This window comes from Abramis brama (assembly GCF_963993115.1).
Source record: "Abramis brama genome assembly, chromosome: 12".
NCBI lineage: Eukaryota > Metazoa > Chordata > Actinopteri > Cypriniformes > Leuciscidae > Abramis > Abramis brama.
In genome coordinates, this window is record NC_139974.1 from 18,169,251 (window position 1) to 18,193,422 (window position 24,172).

At 39.1% G+C, this 24,172-nt stretch overlaps 1 protein-coding gene across 2 annotated transcripts in view; it reads left to right on the forward strand.

Annotated features, from left to right (window-relative positions):
- Positions 1-24,172, forward strand: part of fkbp10a (FKBP prolyl isomerase 10a) — a 315,758-nt gene that overhangs the window by 170,156 nt on the left and 121,430 nt on the right. The window lies entirely within an intron of this gene.

A 24,172-nucleotide genomic window follows, 5' to 3' on the forward strand; every position in this document is an offset into this window, starting at 1 on the left:
ATTACTTCAACCTGTGACATTACTTACTAATTCGTTAATCAGAGTTTCTTGTAGGGATGTCACGATACCAAAATTCCAGTAGTCTGTACCGATACCATTAAAATTTTACGGTTCACGGTACCAATTTCGGTACCACAGCAAGATCTGTTGGAACTATTTTTCTATTTTATTGAACTATTTGAAAAAAAATATTGAATTCAATTCAACGACTTTATTATTTATGATGGTAAACATAAGTAAATAATACATATAAGCATTGAAGACTACATGCGGTTTAAAAATCAAGTGAAAAATAAGCAACCTTCTATGCACACATTATTATTATTATTATTATTATTAGTAGTAGTAGTAGTAGTAGTATTTTTAATGCACGGAGACGTAGCTAAATCTACTGGACAGTAGCCTAATCTAATTATTTCTGTCAATTTCTTCAAGTTAAACCAAACTTTTATTTTGATGGGTTGCCGTGAAGACCTTTGAGTGTCTGTGTGTGTATGATATGACGATAGTTTTTCTCAAATGAAACGATAAAATGCTCATGAAGTGATTCGAATTTCATCATGTCATCATATCGTGAGGCAGCAGAGACTGAAAACAGCGCAAGCGTCACTCACTGTGTGTGTGTGTGTGTGAGGTAAATGAAACCGCGCATCTGCGCCATTCATTCACACAGAGACCAGCAGAACATGCAGGGTTAATATTTAAATAGTCTTTTTGCGGTTTAATATACACAGACACTATATATATCATGGTATATATCGGCTACAGTGCTCCTAGTAAAAAAGTTAGTCTAGAGCCCCGCGCTTAGATAAACACGAAAGCAGCTGCCTATTAGTGGGTACCGGTACTACAGAAATGCTGGTATCGTCACATTTTAAAAATGTCAGTACTGACTTGGTACTGAAGTACCGGTACTTTTGACAACACTAGTTTATTGTTAGTTAACAATTGTTACTAGAATGTTAATAGTGTGTTACTTATTTGTTTTTGTGTAGTTATTCATTAAAGATGGAACAGTATTTTAAAGTGTTACCTGAAACAATTACAAACTTTTATCAGTATGTTTGAAAACACTGTTTTCAACAAATAGGGATGGAAAACGTCTCAGCTTACAACTCTAAACCTGGTTCCCTGAAAAGGGAACGAGACGCTGTGTCGAGACGCTGTGGGAACGCCTCTGTGTGATTGCGTCGCAAAGCACCTATGAAATGGCTTGACGGAAGGTGACGTCATCGACCAGGAAACTATAAAGCATACCTGGAACAAACAGCCTCTAGCTTCTGATTGGCTGAAGCAAGTCGCTCACAGGCATGCAGGGAGTATGGCAGGGTGACACAGCGTCTCGATCCCTCTTTAGGGAACCAGGGTTACAGTCGTAACCTGAGATGTTACCTTTCAAGTGAACTTGAGCTGCGTTGAGGCGCTGTGGGAACACTATACCCACAGCGCCATTGTAACAGGTGCCTGTCCGTGTGCACCTCTCTGCGCACGCTAAGACGAAAGCACCTGCGCCCCTGGAGTGGAGTCGAGGTCAAATTCATATAACCTCACTAATGTGTGCGGCTAGGCAAAATCCCGCCACATCACAAATATATTGGAGGGAAACTCCTGACGATAATGTTTTAGAAGCAGCCATACTCCTAGTCTCTTGGTCTGATGCCTCACAGTGCCATGAAGGAAACATTATTAGAGGGCGTCTCCCCAAAGATACATATATACATAGATAAAATATATACATACTGATACATAGATGCATAGTAAGAAGCTAAGGCCGCTATTTACACCTTTAGAGAAACTCTTCTGCTGGAACTCCAGATAACTGTGTCCAGCTGATGCTCTCCACACCAAGAAGTGAAAAAATATACACTTCAAGGTGTAGAGTTTCTTCGTGGAGGGAGCTCTGGATTGGAGGATGGTCTCAACAACCTTGGTTGAGAGACCTGAACTTATGAGCTGGCCCCCCTCAGAAGCCAAGCCCAAAGTTTCGACAATTCTGGGCAGGGGTAAAGTATCAACCTGCTCGTCTGAGAGAAAAGGTCCCCCCTGAGCGCAATCTCCAGAGGAGAGCCGTCGAGGAGAGACTCTAGGTCTGAGAACCATACCCGGGCCAGCCAAAACGGGGCTATTAATAGAAGACGGGCCCCATCACGGTGAACTCTCTACAGAACTCCCAGAAGCAGAGTGATCGGGGGAAATGCCTACAGACGTGACCTCGGCTACGTCTGCAACATAGCATCCAGCCCCAGAGGAGCAGGCTGAGAGTGAGAACCACTGTGGACAGTGTGTCATCTCTTAAGATGCGAACAGGTCTACTTCTGCTTGACCAAAGTTTTTCATTGGTGGTGGAGTCAGGGTGGAGTCTACATTCCCTGGGCCTCGGCCCCTGCTTCAACAGGATGTCGGCTCCCTGATTTAAATACCCAGGGATGTAAATTGCCTTTAGAGAGAGCAAACTCTCTTGGGCCCAAAGGAGGATCTGGTGAGTCAGTTTGCATAAGTGACATGACCCTAGAGCCCCTTTATGGTTGATGTAAGAGACCACCGATGTGTTGTCCGTGCGGACAAGCACATGATGGCCCCTCAGGTCTGGGAGGAAGTGTTTGAGAGCTTGAAACACAGCTATCATTTCTAGCTGATTTATGTGCCAAGAAAGTAGATGGTCCTGCCACAGACATTGTGCCGAGTGACCATTCATGATTGCCCCCCAACCTGTGGGGGAAGCATCTGTCATTAGCATTACGCAACAACAAGAAACCCCCAACATTGGGCTTTGGGCGAGGAACCAAGGTTTCTCTCGCATGACTAAGGCACGTAGGCATCGCCGCATGACCTTGATAATGCGAAACGGATTTCCCCTCGGAGAAAACCCCTTGTTTCTGAGCCACCACTGCAGGGGTCTCATGTACAGGAGGCCAAAAGTTATTACGTTGGACGCATCTGTCATAAGATCCAACAGTCTCTGAAACTGTTTCACAATGAGTGACTGGCCATGTTTTACCCCATTTACGGCTGAGAGAATCGATGCTATACAAGCAGGGGATAGTTGTGCCTGCATCGTCGTCGAATCCCAGACCACACCTAGAAAAGTGGTCCTTAGAACTGGAAGGAGCACACTCTTTTTGGCGTTGAGCCTCAGCCCCAACTTTCGACATCTCGATGCCGAACCGCCATCTGCTCAGATTGAGCTAAAATCAACCAGTCGTCTATATAATTCTACACGCAAATGCCCTGGAGTCTCAGTGGAGCCAGAAGTGCATCCACGCATTTCGTGATAAATGGTGATAGGTGATAAACCTAGGACGAAAGGGAAAAACCCAATATTGGTACGCTTCTCCCCCAAAAGCGAACCTCATGAACTTCCTGTGATGAGGATGGATGGCTACATGGAAGTACACGTCCTTCAAATCTATCGTAACAAACCAGTCCTCTAACTGAATCTGTGACACATCTGTTTGAGTGTAAGCATTTTGAACCCTTTCTATAGCCTCCTTTCGCAGAAGAATCTGTACTTCTTGCTCCATAACCATCAGGACTTCTTCTTAGTCGAAGCCTTCTTTGAGATAATGATTTTCCTCAGATCTGTCTTATCCCAAGACGACTACGGCTGAGATTACTAAAGGTACCAGCCTCTCAAGACTGGGCTCTAGTATAGCTCAAAAAAACCAATCCAGTTTCCTTAAACGGATGACTGGCAGGAACAACCAAACTTACCCCTCTTAAACCCTCCTTCTGCGAGTCAGACACTGAGACTAGAACTCACTGGAGAATGCTGCGCTCCAAAGCACATGTGGGTTGTGGGGTTGGCAGAACAGCCCCTGAGGGCACCGTATAATGAGGTGTTATCCATTTCCCCCGGGAATTCGCCATTAATTTGCTCAGAATTAAATCACTTCGCAAAGATTAGATGAGTATATAATTAATTTTCTAAAAAATTAATTGCAGCCAAATATCAACCAGACAAGTAAACACGGTCTGGATGAAAGGCTGCATAGTATATTAATACAGACATCTAACTCCTTAAAGATCAGATGAGTACATATTTAATTTTCTCAAAAATTAAATGCAGCCAAATATCAACCAGACAAGTCAAGTCAAGTCAAGTCATCTTCATTTATATAGCGTTTTTAACAATGTAGATTGTTTCAAAGCAGCTTTACAGAGATAAACGTATAATTTAAGGTAACAGATTGTTTTGGCTTTATAGCGGTTCTTTAATAAAGTTATTTTCCAGCTAACGTTAGTTTTGATTGATTTGCTTCCGTCGCAACGATCATTTGTTATTAAATTAGGGGCCGCTAAGACGACACCATTCTCTCTACACAGACTTTAAATGCAAACCTGTGATAAACGCTGATGGTGTTCACATGCGCATTAAGAATTGGTTCTATAGTTATGTGCGTTTGAATATATTTGCGCAGGTTTGTAATTCCCTACAAACCAAGCCTAAACAAAGAACTGGGCTTTTCTTATAAATTTTGATACAGAATTATTTATTTTTTTTATCACTTCGGGGTAGGTACGCGAAAACGAATTTCCCAACAACGCTTTATCTGGAGTGATAAAGGGATCCTCCATAGGGAGAGACTAGTTGGCACTTCAGCACTGCATTGTCATCGGGTCCAGGCGAAGGTCCTTTGTCAGATCTGGATACGGCCTGGATCTGGCAGGCTGCAGGAAAACCTTGGGATAAACAAAGACACTAAAATTAGCATAGATGCCATTCTTCTTATGATGTAACGAGTACATCAGGATTTATGGGAAGTGTTCCCGGTTCCGGCTGACCTAATCTATGCAGCCTAACATTGAATTATAGAAGTCTATAATGTATTATGTGAATGCTAGGTCAAAGAGATGTGTCTTTAACCCTCTGAGGTCTGAGCTGTTTTCTGGGCCCTGGAGGTGTTCTGACATGCTCTGACATTTCTGGTTATTTCTGTTACTTGTGACATTTTCATGGCTAAAGTCTAATTACACTGTATTCAGCACAAACTCTGCTACAATAATATATCAGCAGCATGTATGTAAAAGTTTGTAGTTTTGAGATAATGACATTTATGCGTGGTTTTTGAAAATACAAAAAAAAATTCTCACTGAAATAAGGCCATGAAACCCATACTGATTATTTCTTCACAAGACTTTTGAAAATTGTATGACGTAGCCTAGAATATTTGCTGCAAAACTATGTGAAAATCACCCTGACTGCTCATTCAGATAATACAATATATTGATTTAAAAATTTTACGACGTGTTTTGTGTGAAAAAGCCTTATGCGAGAGCTCATTAATATGTAAGCTTTTCTCACCTGAGAAAGACAAAAAACCTCCCCTAACGGCCCTATTAGGAGCTATCAGGCCCCTATCATTCTGAGCAACCTTGCACAATACTGTAAATGAGGAGATTTTAAAAAGAATGGCTTTTAAATTGTTTGGATTTATTTACAACACAACATAATCCAAAGATACACAACAAATGCCAAAAAAGCACTTCAAAGACAGACCTTTGTGCCATTCCTAAAAACATTGTACATACCTTTCATTTCCAAGATTTTCACTTTACCATGTTCACGTACTGAGACTCATGTGAATGTTGAAGTCCTCAGTGGCATCTGGGACCTGAAAAAAAAAAAAGTGAACATACTGATATCAAGAGAAAGGCCTGCACGATTTTGGAAATAAATATTAGATTTTTCTGGTTAAAATTGCTTTTTAAAATTCCTTTTTAAAATTCACAGAATACACACACACACACACACGTTTCCAACGATATATAATATAATGAACACCAGGTTTGTTGTGCCTTGTAGGCATAAGGTATATGCGCAGTGCGGATAAAATAATAATAACAATAAATAACCTATAGCAGCCTATAAATCTTCCAAAAGATTCCAGTAACAACTAAGCTAGAGAAAAATATATTGATTATCATGTTACTTCAAATGTTTCCATCCGTTATGATGATATGAAATGAGATAATAATAAAAACATGAAGCCGTTTGGTGCGTTTTGCTTTCATCCAAAATATGATACATTCAAACGCGATCGCTTGCAAAATATGATACATTCAAACGCGATCGCTTGCAAAATATGATACATTCAAACGCGATCACTCTCAAATATAAAACATTATGGTTACCATAAACATATCTATGTTTGAGCAGATATCCACAAACACAGTAAACACGGGTCTAAATATTATAATATTCCCCATATATCTAGCAACAGTTCAACTGCAACATGACATTTATGCAACAATAACAAACTAGACTATGTAAGAATTTCTTACCTTATCTTTCTTGTCTTCAAATCGCGTTCTTCTTCTGAGGTAGCCTAAATCCAATGTAAGCTCAGGCACGTCTTTCAAACTCGACGAAAAGTGAAGTGAAGTGTTTTGTTGTTGAGGTAACGAGCGCGTTCGCGTTCCATGTGGAGATTTGCATGTGAATATCTTTTGCGCGAGTAGGCGTGGCCAAATTAACTGTAATGAGCAAGCGTTTGAGAAGCTGGACATCTTGTTGGTTTTATACAAATTACTTAAACAGAGAATATTTGTTTTCGTTTTGAATCCGATCATTTAAAAGTACACACTTAAATGTTTATAAAGGTATATGGCTCATAAAAGTGTGACAAGTATTCGCTGAGTTTTGTTTCAGTTTATAGACGTGCTCAAGAAAAAAAAGTTCACCGCGACGGAGAGGCAGAACGCACACCCTGTTTATTTTCTTTATTTTACAAAAGCACAATGTTTTGATTTGATTGTAAGTGGACACATACAAAAGGAGAAATATCACAGATTCTTTTTTTATATTTCTTTTTTCTGTATGACCATAAATGATGGAGTAATTTAAGTTTATAGTGCTACAATGTGGAGAAAATCCGGCAAAACGCGTCGGCGCGTTTGTCGACCTCAGAGGGTTAATCTTGCTTTGAACTGACAGAGTGTGTCTGCTTCCCGGACAATGGTAGGAAGACTGTTCCAAAGTTTTGGTGCTAAATAGGAAAAGGATCTATAATGAAGGACTATAATGCGTTAAGAGGTCGCTCAAGTACTGCGGAGCTAAACCATTTAGTGCTTTGTAAGTAATCAGCAATATTTTAAAATTTATACAATGTTTAATAGGGAGCCAATGCAGTGTGGACAGAACCGGGCTAATATGGTCATACTTCCTGGTTCTGGTAAGAACTCGAGCTGCTGCGTTTTGAACTAGCTGTAGTTTGTTTATTAAGCGTGCAGGGCAACCACCCAGTAGAGCATTACAATAATCTAGCCTTGAGTTCATGAACGCGTGAACTAATTGTTCCGCATTTGTCAATGAGAGCACATGGCGTAATTTAGATATATTTTTAAGATGGAAAAATGCGGTTTTACAGATACTAGACATGTGACTTTCAAATGAAAGGTTGGTATCAAAGAGCACACCCAGGTTCCTAACTGACGACGAAGACTTAACAGAGCAGCCATCAAGTGTTAGACAGTATTCTAGGTTATTACGTGAGGAAGTTTTTTGTCCAATAATTAGAATCTCTGTTTTTTCTGAATTTAGTAGTAGGAAATTACGAGTCATCCAATTTTTTATATCAGCTATGCATTCCGTTAGTTTTGTGAATTGGTAAGTTTCGTTAGGTTTTGAAGAAATATACAGCTGAGTATCGTCAGCATAACAGTGAAAGCTAATTCCATGTTTCCTAATGATATCTCCTAATGGTAGCATGTACAGAGTGAACAGCAGCGGTCCTAGTACTGAGCCTTGTGGTACGCCATACTAAACTTGTGATCGATGAGACATCTCTTCATTTAGTGCTACAAACTAATAACGGTCAGATAAGTATGATTTAAACCATGCTAATGCAATTCCACTAATGCCAACATGGTTTTCTAGTCTATTTAAAAGAATGTTGTGGTCAATAGTATCAAATGCAGCACTAAGATCGAGTAACACTAATAGAGAGATACAACCACGATCGGATGATAAGAGCAAATCATTTGTGACTCTAATGAGAGCTGTCTCAGTACTATGGTACGGTCTAAATCCGGACTGAAAATCCTCACCGATATCATTTCTTTCTAAAAAGGAACATAGTTGTGAGGATACTGCTTTTTCTAATATCTTTGACAGAAAAGGTAGATTCGAGATTGGCCTGTAACTGACTAATTCTGTAGGATCAAGTTGCAGTTTTTTAAACTGTTAAGCTTCACCAGTGCGCGGACGCACTGAAGCGTTTTTTTTTTGTTTGTTTTTTAATAGTTCAAAGTTACTATCAGATTTAGGGCCCTATTTTAACGGTCTGAAACGCAAGTATCAAGCGCGAAACGCAAGTAACTTTGTGGGCGGGTCTTGGGCGTTGTTGCTATTATACCGGCGGGATAAATGACTCTTGCGCCCGACGCAAATCTAAAATGGGTTGGTCTGAAGTAGCTTCATTATTCATAGGTGTGGTTTGGGCGTAACGTGAAATAAACCAATCAGAGCGTCATCTCACATTCCCTTTAAGAGCAGGCGCGCTTGTTCTAAAGCGGATTCCTATTATAACGGCGGATTTGCCAGGTGCGCGCCAGGAGCGGTTCACAGCCGAGGAGACCGACGTTCTCGTCAGGGCGGTAAAACACAGAGAAGTGACATTGGGGATGGAGAAACACACCCAAATTAGCTTCGGTTAAACATGCGTATGATAATTTGGGTAAATGTATAAGCTAGATGTATGCTTTTATAATAAACTGTCTATCTATCTATCTATCTATCTATCGTAATAATGTATGATTTGCAAAAATGAAAACTGCTGCTTCTGTGTAGATGAGAGAATCAAAGTGTATGCGCGTTGTGCACACGCTACATTGATTATGGCCAAGCATGCACCCTTAAAATAGCATATGAATAACATGCGCAACGCGCCACTGACTTTAAACTAGTTTTTTTCGGTTAGTGGCGGAATTGTTTTCTAAACCTTCAAAATAGCATGAGGGAACGTTTGCTCCGGAACACGCCGCCTCTTTGCGCTGAACCGCCCCCGGGAGCGCAAGTGTATTTCTTAGTTAACCGACGTGCATCTGTGGAGGGAAAAGTCCGCTGTGCGCGGGTGCAAAATAGGAATGATACATGCGTCGGTGTACAAAGTCAATTGCGCTGGGTGCAAGATAGGGCCCTTTATGTTATTACCTTGACAAACTATACATCATTAAAAAGATATAAGACTCAAGTTTCAGTATTTGACCACTATTGTATTCTGAGAAACTTATAGTGACAGTTATGTCTTAATTTGTGTCAGGAGTTATGAAATGAAAGAGTCGATACCTTTAATATGAATTATGACCGTCAGCCGCTCCCATTCAGAAAAAACTCCTGTGCTGTCGTCATGACAGCGCTTGACAAAACAACGTCCCTCATGGCTTTTAGCTCAAAAATGTGCAGATTTGGAGAAATATTGATATATTCTCATAGGTTTACATCAAATTTCTATAGACAGGAATAATATTTATTGAATTTATACCCAAATGCGTTGATGTAATCATTATGAGCGCTGGATACTCTTATGTACTGTGTTTTCAATCCATACCAGCAGCCTGAGGGCGCCATATGCACATTATTAGGGATGTCCCGATACCACTTTTTGCAGAACGAGTCCGATACCGATACTTTCATTTTTGGTACTCGTCGATACCGATACCGTAACCGATCCCTGAATTTTCACTGCATTTGTAATTTTTAAATGTATTAGTAGATAAACCAAAAGAATATAAATCATATTAGTTGGCTTAATTTGTTCATCAAATATATATTTCTTTCAGTTATTTTAATGCTTAATTAAGCTTGCTAAAATGCATTGTATGAGCTTCTGTTACTGTCACTGTTCATTCTATTGCTCTATCATATTTTATCTTTCATTTAATAGCCACAGCACATATTTAGAGCTGCTTCAGCAGGGCTCAGTGCTGAGGATCGTCAGCGGTTCAAATGTTTGTCAAAACCAGTGAAATATCAATTATTTAATCCAATTTTGATACTACAACAAAAACTACCAGCCTAATTAATGTGAATTTAAAACAAGTAAGCAGTCAGTAACAAAATAAGAACAAACAATCGAATTACAAATAGGACAAATAAATACAATAGAACAAAGAAAGGCTACAAATGAAATAAACTGTTTTTAGAGTTTTTCAGGTAGATCTAACGTTACAGAAATTTGAATAAAGTAATCAAATGTGAAAAAAAGCATATTCATTACAGTATAAATTATACACAGATAGATATTTTTGTAAAGTTGAAAAGGGTAGCCTATTTAGTCAAGAGCAGTGAGTATTTCTTTGTCCTTTGTTTGATTAACATTAAAACACAGAAGCAGGTTTATTAAACTGCTGCCCCTTTAAGACCGAACGCACGGGCCGCATTTGAACATGCTACATTCATTTGAGATATAACCGACTTTGTTTTCTATAGGATACCCGCCAAGACGGGCGTTATTACATAATTTTGTGTGAATTTGTCTGTACAAGTGCAAGACGTGAAAGACAATTTAATTCAGTATTCGCGCGCTGAGACGCTGGTTTGCGGGGCGCGCGCTTTGGATGTTTGCGTTCATGGAACTTCTTGACCTGCACACGTCCTGTAATAATGTAGGGAACCACTCGTTATACTTAAATCAGGTAATAGTTCATGTTTTACTTTACTTACATATACGATTTAGTTTTCATCCAAATAACGTGCTGAGTGAACGATCAGCAATCAAGAGCATTCAACAGAAGTGCGCTCGCTCGCTCTCTCTCTCTCTCGTCAGTTAACGTTAATAATAAGCTACATGCCTCGTTTCATTTTCTTTGCCATTGACATCTGACTGAACAAACTTTCCACTGATGTCTGTTTAAAGGGATGTGCTCGCAAAATGCACGTGGTATCGGCGAATTTTTATGAGTATGAGGATAGTATCGGCCCGATCCCCGATGCCAGTATCGGTATCGGGCCATCCCTACACATTATAGTCCATATATGGAACATGAAGAAGAGCCATAATCATGTGACATTCCAGGAAGTCCCGAACACATACAAAGCTAACAGAGATCGCTGTAACATGCAGATAAAGACGTTTTGAAGACAATAAACATGATTGCAATGATATTTGATTTACCTGTGTTCTTCGAGCCATGTCAGGTATTTTCATAATAACAGATTATATTTATAATGTAATGCTAATCGATATAGACTTTATCATCGTGCAGAATACTATAAAATAATATATTTTCTGTCTGATTTTTTTTATCTGAAGCCAAATTAGATCACAGAAGATTATTTAAAACACTCGACTTGCGCTATAAAGTAAGTTTGGAGCACAAACATGGTTTTAATCTCATAAATTGTCGTGTATTGATGGTGTGCTAAGCTAACATGCTTGCTAGCTGTAGGTGCACCTGCCACCTAGCAGTTATTCTTTTATGATTTTTTTTCTAAATAGGAATGCTTACTGAAATGTTTCTTTATTCAAGAAGGGCATTTGATAAAGTTTCAAATGTGAAGTGAGAACTTTGATAAAAGAAATTAGGGATTGAAACAGTGTGAATAGCCAGTCGTTAGTAAGTATAATGCAGACAAAAGAAATGCATATTTAGAGCCATAACCAGGCTGGAGAGGTGTGAATGTGTCCAGGAGAGACTAAGAATGAATGGGGGTCGTTTGCAACACAAAACAATAGAGACAAAAGACTGAATGGATGCTTTAGAAGATGACAATAATCATCAGTTGCATTTTAGAGTCTAATCAAAATAAAGTCATATGACATGATCTTGAAAAACATTTAACTAAATACAGAGTTTTAGACTTATCATCTTCAGATTTTAAATATAACATGGTCAGACGTGGCTTTAGCTGCAGTGCATTTCTAGATTGATACAATGCCAACTTCAATTTTATTTTCATGAAGATGTTTCATAAAAATAAATTTCTAATAACTTTACAAAACATTGAAGCTATTTATAACTATTTTTTTATTATGAAAATAATTAATTCTACATTAACAATAAACTGCCAGGTGTTAGCTTTCAAATGAGATCATACTTGTGCTTTTAGTACAAAGGGTTCATGAACTGTATCTGTTTCAGTTTGGATATGCCATTTCTGGGGATTTTTCAAAAGTGGCGTTGCAGCTTAACAGGTTAACAAGCGGTTTAATCATAGCCAGCTTAAAGGTTTTTGGTACGTATTCTAGAGACAAAGACGAATTAATGATATTAAGAAGGGGATCTATGACCTCTGGGAGCATCTCTTTCAGTAGCTTAGTCGGAATAGGGTCTAACATACATGTTGTCAATTTAGATGAATTAACGAGTTTGCAAAATTCTTCCTCTCCTATAGCAATAAATGAATCAAATTTTTCCTCAGGGAGACTAAAATGCACTGCCTGATGTGATACTGTAGTAGACGGTTGCATAGTTATAATTTTGTCCCTGATATTATCAATCTTATAAGTGAAGAAGTTCATAAAGTCATTACTGCTGTGTTGCTTGGAAACTTCTGGGCTTGAAGCTTTCTTTTTCGTTAGTTTAGCCACCGTTTCAAATAAATACCTAGGATTATGTTTATTTTCTTCTAATAGGGTTGAAAAATAAGCAGATCTAGCAGCTTTTAAAAGCTATCTGTACGTAATCGAGCTCTCCTTCCATGAAATCCGAAATACCTCTAGTTTTGTTTTCTTCCAGTTGCGCTCCATTTTTATGGCTGCTCTCTTAAGGGCCTGAGTGTGCTCGTTATACCACGGCGTTGGACTATTTTCTTTAATCTTCTTTAAGCGCAACGGAGCAACTGTGTCTAAAGTGCTGGAAAACAGATAGTTAAAAGTTTCTGTTGCAATATCAAGTTCTTCTAAGCTATCTGGGATGCTGAGATGATGAAACTGATTAGGAAGATTATTGATAAATCAATCTTTAGTGGCAGAAGTGATAGGTCTAACATATTTATAACACGGAGTCGGCTTTGCAGCCTTGGTTAAGTGTAATTTACACGAGACTAGATAATGATCTGAGATGTCATCGCTCTGCTGCAGAATTTCAACGGCATTAACATTTATTCCATGTGATAATATTAGATCTAGAGTATGATTACGACAATGAGTAGGTCCTAAAATGTGTTGTCTAACTCCAATTGAGTTTACAATTTCTTTAAATGCCAAACCCAATGCATCTTTTTCATTATCAATGTGTATATTAAAATCACCAACAATTAGTACTTTATCTGCAGTCAATATTAATTCTGATAGAAAGTCCGCAAATTCTTTGATAAAATCTTTATGGTGCCCTGGTGGCCTGTATACAGTAGCTAGCACAAATCTCAAACGTGATTTATCGTTTACACTATATATTTTTACATTAAGTACATTAAAACTTGATTTCTTAGTGGTTTTGAAAATATTACTATAAATTACAGCAACACCTCCCCCTTTGCGTTTCAGACGAGGCTCATGTTTATAACAGTAATCTTGCGGGGTGGACTCATTTAAAGTAATGTAATCGTTTGGTTTTAGCCAGGTTTCTGTCAAACACAGCATATCTAGGTTATTATCTGAAATCATATCATTAACAATGAGTGCTTTTGGAGTAAGGGATCGAATATTCAGCAACCCAAGCTTTATCATTTGCTCATCTGTATTATAGCTGTTTTTTATTTGTTGAACATCAATTAAATTTTTAACCTTAGATGGGTTTGGACGTTTTTTGGATTTCCAAATTCGGGGAACAGACACAGTCTCTATATGATGATATCTAGGTGAAAGAGGCTCAATGTGATGGGATTTATCTGACCTTGGTGACGCGAGGCCGCTAGCAGACAGTCGGTTAAGCCAGTCTGTCTGCTTCCTGACCTGGTGCCCAATTTGTCATTTTTTTTTATCTCTAAGACTATTAGCCAAATTACTAGAGAGAAGAGCAGCACCATCCCAGGAGGGATGAATACCATCTCTTTTCAACAGGTCAGGTTTGCCCCAAAAACTTTTCCAATTGTCTATGAATTCTATATTATTTTGCGGACACCACCTCGACAGCCAGCGATTCAGTGAACACAATCTACTAACTATCTCATCACTCCTGCGAACAGGAAGGGGGCCAGAGCAAATTACAGTGCTTGACATCATACTTGCGAGTTCACACACCTCTTTAATATTAATTTTGGTGATCTCCGACTGGCAGAGTCGAACATCATTAGTGCCGACGTGAATAATGATCTTAGAGAATTTACGATTAGCATTAGCCAGCACTTTTAAATTTGCTTTGATGTCAGGCGCTCTGGCTTCCGGCAAACATGTGACTATGGTGGCTGGTGTCTCTATTTTCAGGTTCCGTGTGATCGAATCACCAATTACTAGGGCACAATCAACAGAATTCTCAGTGGGTGTTTCACTGAGCGGGGCAAATCGATTTGTTATGGTAATCGGAACGGAAGAGTGTTTTTTTTATCCGCGACTAGAGCGATCCCTCACTGTCACCCATTTGCCTTGCTGCATGGGCTCTACTTCAGCCAGAACCGAGTCATGTAAAGAGTTCACTATGCTAGGCGCATCCAAAGCAGTATCTAAAGCTCTAGTACTCTTACTGTCCTCAATTAAAGTTTGGATGCGTGTCTCTAGTTCTGAAATCTTCTCTGTCAGCCTAACTGTCTCCTTGCATTTATCACATATAAATCCTATATTGCCAACAGAGAAGGCTATGCTAAACATGTGACATGAAGTGCAGGTGACAATAACAGGACAAGACATTACTCACCGTGTTTGTTGACTGATTCTTACTCACCTGAGCTTTTTATCAACTCAAAGGCGCGAGAGAAAAATAAATAAAAAATAGCTGAGCGCACGGGTGGCGCGTTAACAGGCTAGCGAATTACTTGCGTGTTGTGCTAGTAGTAATGGAAGCTAGCGATGTCAGGTTAATCTGAGATGTTGGGTAAGCTGTATTTAGTAGTATAAACAACTAGAAATTGTAGTAAATGATGGTTAAAAACAAAGAAATACGAGGCTAAGACGAAGCTTACAGCACCGAAGCAAACAAACTAACAGCAGGCAGCGAGGCAGACAGGAGCAATCCGAGTAAACACGGTCTGGATGAAAGGCTGAATACTAAATAAATACAGACATCTAACCCCTCAAAAATCAGATGAGTACATATTCATTTTCTCAAAAATGAAATGCAGCTAAATATCAACTAGACAATTAAACACGGTCTGAATGAAAGGCTGCATAGTATATTAATACAGACATTTAAACTCCTCAAAGATCAGAGGAGTACATATTTATTTATTTTTCAAAAATTAAATGCTGCCAAACATCAACCAGACAAGTAGAAACGGTCTAGGTGAAAGGCTGAATATAGTGTATTAATACAGACATCAAATCAGAAGAGTATTTAACATTTAATTTAATCAAAAGGAAATGCAGCCAGAAACAAGCAGACAAGAATACATGGTCTTAATGACAGGCTGAACATTCATATTATATATCTGAAACACAAAAAGAACCATAGCCTAAATAATAGTGTACAAACAAACATAATTAGTTTGCACACAATCATAAGAGAAAGAGAGAAAGGAAAAGTGCTCAGTTCCCTGCGCATATATATATATATATATATATATATATATATATATATATATATATATATATATATACAGTGAGGAAAATAAGTATTTGAACACCCTGCTATTTTGCAAGTTCTCCCACTTGGAAATCATGGAGGGGTCTGAAATTGTCATCGTAGGTGCATGTCCACTGTGAGAGACATAATCTAAAAAAAAAATCCAGAAATCACAATATATGATTTTTTAACTATTTATTTGTATGATACAGCTGCAAATAAGTATTTGAACACCTGTCTATCAGCTAGAATTCTGTGCCCGGTTGCATAAAGCACCTTAAGTTTTTCCCTTAAGTATGATACTTAAGGGGCGATTTCCCCTTACCTAAGAGAATAACTTAAGGGTGTTGTATATAATCTCTTAAACGGTTCTCTTAGGTAAGGGAAACATTTAAGTGTTTCACGACAGCGATCCTGGATTCACGTTATAAAAGTCTGTTGTTGCCATAGATACGCAAAACACTAACATGCCGCGTCGCGTCTAGGACAACTGTATCACACACCAGACGCGCACTTTCTCAGTTTATGGCCAGCAATATTGTTATGTTTAAGGACATTATGGAATTAAGATAATGTCTGTACGTTATGTTATGACTGTACTGTACTGTACAATTAAATACAATCGTTGCTATAAGTCTGCAGTCTGAACACTTTACCTCAGAGCGTCCGTTAACTGAATGAATTGAGAATATCACCTGAAAATCCGATACACACTAATTGTAGCCTACATTTATTGAATGGTGGCCGATTTATGCACGTGTAAAACATATCCCACTACTGAAAACTCATAGTTGCAAAAAAACGCAGTGCTAAGCAGTTGTAACACCGCAGGTAAAGAGTGGTTGCGATGTGTGACATGGTCAAGGTTGCTCTCTAGTTTGTTAGCGATGTATTGCGCAAATAGTGCACGTCAATCAAATTGGTATTCTTGCAACAATTTTTCATCGCTAAGATGGTCCAAAGGGTTCTCCCTATCCCTAAAAATTCTTCTTGGCACATAATGATCTTCAGCTGGTTCCATAAATTCAGCCATGTCGTCTTATTTTTGTCCGCGTTTTACTCTTAAGGTTACGATTTCCAAACCTTAAGTTATACTTAGGGAAATGACCGTTAAAATTACACTTAAGGTGCTTTATGCAACCGGGCACTGACCCTCAAAGACCTGTTAGTCTGCCTTTAAAATGTCCACCTCCACTCCATTTATTATCCTAAATTAGATGCACCTGTTTGAGGTCATTAGCTGCATAAAGACACCTGTCCACCCCATACAATCAGTAAGAATCCAACTACTAACATGGCCAAGACCAAAGAGCTGTCCAAAGACACTAGAGACAAAATTTTACACCTCCACAAGGCTGGAAAGGGCTACGGGGAAATTGCCAAGCAGCTTGGTGAAAAAAGGTCCACTGTTGGAGCAATCATTAGAAAATGGAAGAAGCTAAACATGACTGTCAATCTCCCTCGGACTGACTCCATGCAAGATCTCACCTCGTGGGGTCTCAATGATCCTAAGAAAGGTGAGAAATCAGCCCAGAACTACACGGGAGGAGCTGGTCAATGACCTGAAAAGAGCTGGGACCACCGTTTCCAAGGTTACTGTTGGTAATACACTAAGACGTCATGGTTTGAAATCATGCATGGCACGGAAGGTTCCCCTGCTTAAACCAGCACATGTCAAGGCCCGTCTTAAGTTTGCCAATGACCATTTGGATGATCCAGAGGAGTCATGGGAGAAAGTCATGTGGTCAGATGAGACCAAAATAGAACTTTTTGGTCATAATTCCACTAAACGTGTTTGGAGGAAGAAGAATGATGAGTACCATCCCAAGAACACCATCCCTACTGTGAAGCATGGCGGTGGTAGCATCATGCTTTGGGGGTGTTTTTCTGCACATGGCACAGGGCGACTGCACTGTATTAAGGAGAGGATGACCGGGGCCATGTATTGCGAGATTTTGGGGAACAACCTCCTTCCCTCAGTTAGAGCATTGAAGATGGGTCGAGGCTGGGTCTTCCAACATGACAATGACCCGAAGCACACAGCCAGGATAACCAAGGAGTGGCTCTGTAAGAAGCATATCAAGGTTCTGGCGTGGCCTAGCCAGTCTCCAGACCTAAACCCAATAGAGAATCTTTGGAGGGAGCTCAAACTCCGTGTTTCTCAGCGACAGCCCAGAAACCTGACTGATCTAGAGAAGATCTGTGTGGAGGAGTGGGCCAAAATCCCTCCTGCAGTGTGTGCAAACCTGGTGAAAAACTACAGGAAACGTTTGACCTCTGTAATTGCAAACAAAGGCTACTGTACCAAATATTAACATTGATTTTCTCAGGTGTTCAAATACTTATTTGCAGCTGTATCATACAAATAAATACATAATCATACATTGTGATTTCTGGATTTTTTTTTTTCGATTATGTCTCTCACAGTGGACATGCACCTACGATGACAATTTCAGACCCCTCCATGATTTCTAAGTGGGAGAACTTGCAAAATAGCAGGGTGTTCAAATACTTATTTTCCTCACTGTATATACATATTCATTTTTACTGCGTGATAAATTCAAACAGCACGGCACAACGGTTCATATGTTCATAGTCTCCAAATTATGACCAGAATTGGATAAATATTAAGTCTGCTGTTTAAAACAAATAAAGAACCAATGTATGAGAATGGTTATTAAGCAACAACAGTGGGAAACTTTGTATATTTGTGCAGTGTGCGCATGTCAAAAAAATCTATTCCGATTTGAATCTTTTGACTTATAAACGCGCACATCAACCCGATCATGTATCACATCACGATGTTTAGCGTTCATGTAAACTGCAATACATTCATATTCATCAATCGGAATGAATTCAGTCCGAATGAAACAAAAGTTGTGCATGTAAACATATCCAGTCTCTGCAGAGATGCCAGTTATGGTGGTCTTTCCAGCTCTTAACGCTGCATATGCTCTTGGATGGTTGGATACATGATGGGCTAATGTAGAAAAAAAATGCTTAAAGTCATTCTGGGATGAATGTATTCTGGAAATCCTCCTCTCTTTTTTTTTTTTTGCAAATTTGACTGGTAAATCATAAAGACATCATAATGTTTTTTTTTTTCTCACACTTTTGTATTTATTACATTGCATATTGACTGTTCAGGGGTGACAGATTGATAAGCAGACATGGTATTTATTGACTGAATGTAACTTTTTATACTTTGCGGTAAAATGGCTCTCCTACTGACTTTGTACTATCAGTGCGGCTCTCATGAAAAAAATAGTGAAGACCACTGGTCTATAGGTATGCGCATTTGAATAAATGTGCGCAAGTGTGTAGTCCTTACCTACAAACCAGCTCGATGGTGTTTTAAGCCCCCAATGGCTCCTTAGAGGCAGCTAACCCTACCCTCAACCTTAAACCTACCCATCCCCTCGCTGCCTGGAAGGCGCCGTTGGGGGCATAAAACACCAAACACCTACAAACCAACCCTCAACAAACTACTTGTCTGGCCTTAACCCTCTGGGGTCTAAGGTGTTTTTGGGTTCCTTGAGATGTTCTGACATGCCCTGACATTTGTGCTTTTTTCAGTTGCTTATAAACATATTAATGGCAAATGTGTAATTACACTCTATTTAGCAAAAACAGGGCTACCATAATATGTGATCAACATGTATGTACATGTTTGTATTTTTGAGAGAATAATGTTTATGCATGGTTATTGAAAAAACAAAAAATTAAAGTTTCTGAAATAAGGCCACAAAACACATACTAAATATGTGTCCACAAGACTTTTGGCTAATGGGTGTTGTCGCCTACAGTTTTTGCTTGGAAAGGCAATATGCGTGGGGGCGTGAATCACACCTGAGAAGATAACAACCTGCATAATGAGCCGCATAATGAGCCTTTCATTCAGGTGTGTCACTGAGCCACAAGAAAGAATGCAAGGACAATATAAATATAAATATATATATATATATTGGAATTGGTTCACAGTTGGAAACACAGTTGTTGTTGTTTTTTCACAAATTGTGCTTGCAAATTGTATAATATTCAAGGTAAACATTTCTAGTAATTGTGCAGTTAATTCTCATACTGTATTTTCAGAAAGTTTTGGAATATATTCTCTCCCCAAATGTGTCACTAATAAAACACAATAAAAATAATTTAAAGAGAACGCTTATATTGACCTTTTAAGATTTTGTTTACATCTATCCTTGTATATATATATATATTTGGTATTTTATTAAAAAGGTTACAATTACAACAACAATTAAAATTTTAACAATATTTCCAGTGTAATCTTTCTTTGTAAAAACTAAAGTATACAGTTTATCATACGTATTTCAAAGTTAAGAATTCATTAGTATGTATATAGCCTACATTGGAACAAACACTATAATAAAACCTTAGTTGATGACTTTATTTTTGACAAAACATAATAAATATATATATATATATATATATTAACATATGAGCAGAAATTGGCAACATTATAAGCTTATTTGATGTGGCAGTATTTTACAGTAAAAACTTTATAATCTATCCAATTTTTCTAGTCGATTTTTACTCATCTCAGTATAGCAATAGAGTTGGGTAAAAGCTGTTCATTCATTCACTCACAAAAACGCGATTCATTATTAAACAGTCTTTTTGCCAGCTGTAGTAGCTTCAGAACAGCGCACAGCGTCTGTCTGACTCATGTACTTAACTCGCAAGCTGATGTGGGCGTTCACAGGTTTGCATGGATCGCCTCAGATCATTTGCGTTTGAATAGCGCGCTCTCCGTGGGCGGGGTCACATTAAAACATAATGGGCCCTATTTTAACGATCTGAAATGCAAGTATCAAGCGCGAAATGCAAGTAACTTTGTGGGTGGGTCTTGGGCGCTGTTGCTATTATACCGGCGGGATAAATGACTCTTGCACCCGACGCAAATCTAAAATGGGTTGGTCTGAAGTAGCTTCATTATTCATAGGTGTGGTTTGGGCGTAACGTGCAATAAACCAATCAGAGCGTCTTCTCACATTCCCTTTAAGAGCAGGCGCACTTGTTCCATGGCGGATGCTATTATTATGGTGGACTTGCCAGGCACTCACCAGGAGCGGTTCACAGCCGAGGAGACCGACGTTCTCGTCAGGGCCATGAAAGACAGAGAAATTACGTTGTATGGGGATGGGAGAAACCCACCCAAATCAGCTTCGGTTAAACAGGTGTGGGAGGAAATTGCCACAATTGTTTCCACAGCTGGCATCCCCAGGACATCGCACCAGTGCCGCAAGCACTACAACGATGTCAGAAGACAGGGGAAGTCCAAGCTTGCTAGCAACAATCGGACACGCCTTATAACTGGAGGTGGATCTGCCTCTGCTCAGGACCTGACGCCAGCAGAGGACATCGCTGCATCCACCCTAACCGCTGAAAGCGTTGAGGGATTTGGGGGCTTTGAAATCGGCACCCAACCCGATACAATAGCTGTCCAACCCCAAGGTACACTTACAAATCAAGTTCACATACATAAAGATTTCTCATGAAAATATTTTTATTCATTATTGACATGACACAGCCATACAATAAATAAAAACAATGTAACGCAGCTTCGCAGGAAGACCCTGGCCTCGCGAGCAGTGCGCATGGGCCAGCTGAGGAGGGAGCAGCGCAACCACCAAGGTGCAGAGGATCCAGACCCACTACACGCCGTGGCAGCATCGTCAGACCGGAGGACCACCCGTTCCTGCAGCTCCAGCAAACCGGGTTTGACATGCTGGAGCGGGAGCTGTCCGGGATGCGGTAAAGTCTTGACCACATGGCGATGTTGCTGCGGCCTCTCTGGCACATCCCCTCAAGTCTGGAGAGGATTGCTGCAGCCATGAAACGAGGGCCTCCAAACGCACAACCTGCTCCTGTTGTGCCTCTTCCTCCACCTGTTGTGCCCCTTCCTCCTCCCCCCACTCCATCTCCGTCCACCCGTTCCACCAGGAGCACATCGCGCATTGCCACTCCCGGACCCTCAAGTGTCCAATGCCGCCGTGGTGCGGGATTGATATACATCGCATGCCTATCAGGGGTGGGGAAAATGCGGGATTGATATACATCGCATGCCTATCAGGGGTGGGGAAAATAATTATAGGTCTTCTGTTTAAATCTTTTCAACTTTTAATTTTCCGTTTGTATTTTTTTGTTTGTATTTTTTTATTTTTTTATTTTTTTAATCAGTTACAGTTTGCTATTGATTTCTTTTTGACAACATGTAAATAAAGAAATGTCACAAAGACATACTTTCCAATGTTTTGGTCTCACTCTCACTGAATCACAATGTTAGTTGACACTTCAGGACTGCATTGTCGTCGCGTCCAGGTGCAGGGGCCCATTCTTCGTACGTTGCTTAAAACATCCGAGATCAAATGAGACATCCAAGATGATATCATTGTGCTAATCATGATCCGGCTAATTGGGTTCTTCGAACACACCTGTTGTTTATGATTAGTATCGCTGGATTGAGTTATCTGAGATAATTGCGCGTTCATGCGTTGGTTTAAAAGGGGATATGTATCGATAGTAGAAACATTGATCAGCAATGCTGCTATTGGCTGCTCAGCGTGGCCAAAGAGCGCGCAAGTTTTTCTCCTCAGCAGAGCAAGAACTAATAGTCAAAGTTTATTCGGAATTTTAATGTTTAATCAAAACACCAGGGAACACCTCAAAGTCTGCAAAAGCCAGGAGAGAGGGCTGGCAAAAAGTAGCAGACAATTTAAATCCATTAGAAGTGGCCATGTTAGATGTTTTTATCACTTAATAGCCTATATATTTGTATTAATTTGTATTAATAATTGCATAATTACTTTGTTCATTGTAATGTCAGAGTCACCACACTAGAACATGGGAACAAATAAAAGTGAAGTACAAAAATATTCTACATAATGGTAATTTTTAGTTATATTATAGTCTCTTTTATAAAAGGCACTGTTAAATAAATGGTTGTCTGTTTATAAAAACAACCAAGAAAAAGGCTGAAAAAAAAAAAAAAGATCTTAGTAACCTACACTGTAAAAATAATTTTTGCTGCATTAAATTAAGGCTGTATAGTCATTTCAACTGTTAAATCTTGAGTAATGATGAATTGCTTTGACTTGTGAAAGTGAAAACTGATAAACTTATGTTAATGTAAAAATATTTTGCCATGAGTGATCACATTTTCCCCGAGTGTAGTTCATTGTAATGACATTGTGTTTTCCTCTTTTGTGCACTTTTACATAATACACCAACACTTGTATCTGTTCCCAAGAAAGTGGTGGCTGAAATATGTGCAGTAAGTGGACATTTTCTAACTTTCCAAAGGAAAGAAAGTATAAGACTTTGTAATGTTCATTTGTTTCCATTGCATTGGACAGTGAATAAACCCTCTCAGATAACTGTCATATGGAGGAACTAGCCTACCTGCAAGTGCATAAATAACTTTACTTAATTATACTTGTATGCTTTATGGCTGCAATATAAGTTGCAGGATTCCACATCTACAGAAAGGCCTACAGAAGAGTCTGCACAGACAGAGGAGACATAGGCCTACAGGTGGGCAGTGTATAGCCAACTTTTCCTTTTTATTTGTTGCATGAGGCATGTGTCTAATATCTCTTGTTGCAGGCACTTGACCACTGGCTTTTCTTTACAAAGAACAATTGAAACAAAACTCAAGGAACTAAGCATATTTGTCTTTTATTAAACATTTAATGAAAAGTGTTTTTTTTTTTTTTTTTTTTTTTGGCAATGTTGTGTAATATGGCACATGCAACAATGCCACAGGCCCTGTCAGGTGTGCAACCCCTCAGACTTTTCAGACACTGAAATCTTCCCTTTAGTTAGCCAAAGTTCATTTCATTGTGTGCCCTTGTCCTGGCTAGAGCTGCATTGTAACTGGTTTGGGTCAGGGAATGGGGTCATAAAACACCTGTCTGCAGGCAGGAACATGTCATAATCACCTATGAAAAAATGCAGTTTTGTTAGGATCAGCATAAGTATGTAATACAGTGAGCTTGATATTTAATTGTGGAACTTTCCTTACCACTTTCAAATAATGTGCATAAATGTGAATCTCTGAAAATTCTTAAGTCATGCACAGATCCTGGCCATTTTGCTTTCACATTTGTGATATGGAAGATTTTAGTCAACTGCCTTTTTTATTTGATATAATATTACTAATCTGGAATATTAAGAATCACAATAGTAACTGGGCTGCACATTTACATTGTGAACCCCCTTTCTGTTCACATAATCCCCTTCATTGAGGCCTTGATGGCAGCTTATAGTCTATGGTACCAATCACGTTAGTGAAGCCTGAGTGACATATACTGTAATCGGCATGGTCATGATTGCGTGATCTTCATAAAAAATTATGATAGCCTAAAAAAAAACAAAAAAACTGCTTTAAAAAAACATTGGGTCTTAAGTGGCTTGGAAATGCTACAAAAAAAACTAAAACTATTTTTTATACCTAAAAGTGCCAGGTAAACTCCGAATGACACGACAGACAGCACTTTCCATCAAGTTCTCTGCATCTCCAATAGTGTAAAGGAAAGAGCCACTCGCAAATAAT